Source organism: Ochotona princeps, chromosome 6, assembly GCF_030435755.1.
Source record: "Ochotona princeps isolate mOchPri1 chromosome 6, mOchPri1.hap1, whole genome shotgun sequence".
Lineage (NCBI taxonomy): Eukaryota > Metazoa > Chordata > Mammalia > Lagomorpha > Ochotonidae > Ochotona > Ochotona princeps.
In genome coordinates, this window is record NC_080837.1 from 78,344,150 (window position 1) to 78,346,946 (window position 2,797).

A 2,797-nucleotide genomic window follows, 5' to 3' on the forward strand; every position below is an offset into this window, starting at 1 on the left:
GAACACAACCTGGTATCCTTAGCTCTCTACATGGGATCCCTGCCTAACCATCCCATCAACTTCACCATTCTCGATACCTTCATTAACCCCAGCTTATGCAGCACTTTTCATCCTTCTTGATCTTTTCCTCTTACCTAATATCAAATTGTCCCTCTGTCTTTCAAGGCCTTGGTTTGGGAGTCGGTTTCCATGCAGCCAGTCACTTCAGCAGGCTGCTTAGAAACCCATAAGTGTTCTGCAAATGTCCCTGGCTGCTCAGTATCCCATCCAATGTCCTGCAAACATCTGACTTCACTGAGCACAGTGTGCTTTGGATATGTAGTCACCACCATCAGAAACCTAGCCCAGTGTTTGGTACACAAAAATGCCTTTAGACATTTTTGTTGCTCAGTCTATGTAATCACATGACCCACTTGTGGAACAAGGCAAACTCATTCTACTTTAAGATGAGAATTCACAAACCCTGCTATGTGGCACCTTTGCTGCTGCTCTTCTGGTTTCTTCCCACTGAGACTCAAGGTATTATCTATTTTTTTTCTCCAAAAGTATTTGAGGCAGCTGTTGGGGAGGTGGGGGCATCATGAAAGCACTGTGACTTCAGTGGACTCAATTGTCTTATCCCAAAGAGGAGTGCAATGTCAACTCTAGAAGCAAGCTATGAATTAGCCTTTTCTAGTGCCTGTTTAGGGCAGATATCCATGAGAGAGGAGACATAGATAACCATAAGAGTAATTTAAGAACAAGCATGTTTGGGTCTGGCATGGCAGCCTAGTGGCTAAAGTCTTCATCTTGTACATGTCAGGATCCCATATGCATGCTGGTCCGTGTCCCAGATGCTCCACTTCCCTTCCAGCTCCCTGCCTGAGGCCTGGGAAAGCAATAGAGAATGGCCCACAGCCTTGGGACCCTGCACCCAAGTAGGAAACCTGGAAGAAGCTCCTGCTCCTGGCTTTGGATCAGCTTAGCTCTAGCCAGTTGTGGCCACTTGGGGATGGAACTAGGAGACGGAATGAATCAGCAGATGGAAGATCTTCCTCTCTGTCTCTCCCCGCTTTCTGTTTAGCTGCCTTTCCAGGATCTTTCCAAGAGAGGAAGATCTTTCATTCGCTGATTCTTTCCCCAAGTGGCCACAATGGCCAGAGTCAAGCTGACCTGAAACCACGAGCCAATAGCTTCCTCCAGGTCTTCCATGAAAGTGCAGGGTTCCAAAGTTTTGGGTAATCTTCAACTGCTTTCCCAGGGTGCAAGCAGGGAGCGCTATGGGAAGCTGGACCATGGGGAAATGAACTGGCGTCCATATGGGATCCCAGCACGTGCAAGATGAGGACTTCAGTCACTAGGCTACCACATTGGGCCCAATAAATCTTTCTTTAAAAAAAAGAAAAAGAAAGAAAAATCATCCTTTGATACAATTTTTTTAGAAACTTCCATTTGGACAGCTAAAAAAACAATCCTGTAGCAAAATGGGCAAAGGAGATGAACAGACATTTTTCAAAAGAACAAATTTAAATGGCTAACAGACATATGAAAACATGCTCAGGCTCCCTAGCCATCAGAGAGATACAAATGAAAACCATGTTGAGGTACCACCTAACTCCAGTAACATTGGCCTACATTCAAAACTCCACTAACAACACCTGCTGGCATGGATGTGGGGAGAAAGGCACCCTCCTTCATTGCTGGTGGGAGTGTAGGATAATACAACCACTGTGGAAATCAATATGGAGAGTGCTTGGAGAATTGCAAATAAATCTGTCATATGACCCAGCTACCTGGCTACTAGCAATGTACCCGATAGAAATGAAATCTGCATATGAGAAGAGGATCTGTAATCCTATATTTGCAGCAGCACAATCCACAATAGCAAAGTCATGGAAACAATCTAGATGTGTGTCCAAAGAAGAGTGGTTAAAGAAACTGTGGTACATCTACTCCATGGAATATTATTCAGCTATTAAGAAGAATGAAATTATAGTATTTACAACTAGGTGGTCCCAACTAGAGAACATTATGCTCAGTGAAATGAGTCAATCACAAAGGAACAAATACCATATGTTCTCTCTTATATAAGGAAACTAGCATGGAAAGTGTAACTGCAATAATCAGATCCATACCGTTTTTGTTTCGTTTTGTTTTGGCTGCATCCCATGTGTTTTGATGTTTTCTATTTCAGTTTTATTTATTCCAAATACTCTCTTTTCTCTTGTCAAATTCATTACTGGCTCATGGATTATATGGTGGCATCATTTTTCCCAGGAGACTTTTATATCTCCTTCTTGTCACCCATGTGTTGGCATTTTTTTTTTTTTATGGAGCTGTAATTTGTTGTTGTTGTAGTTGTCACTGTTGTTGTTGAGGCTGTTGTTCTGACTCGTACCAGTTGCTGACTTTGTTTCATGGCTTCTCAATTATGGAAATGTATAATGATGGAGTATTGAGGTCTACCATATTCAAGTGTGGGGGTATAATGCAACATGCATTGCTGCTTCCAGATGAAAGATGGATTCCCAATGAAACTGTTGGACAAGTGTAGACAATGGGATGCTGGACTGTCTGAACCTGTACCCTTGTCTCATTTATAACAGGCAATATGCCTTTGGGATAATGTTTTGCAAAGCTAATATTTAGCAGTTTTCACTTTATACTGTTCCTAAGAGTAAACAACATGGTAGCTCAGATCTAAGGCCTTCCCTAATATCCTTGAGATTGGGACGTAGTTAAAGGAAACACCAAAATATTAAAGTTATGCTTTAAAAGCAGAGAGGGGGAATATGCTATACTTGTGAATGCATTAATT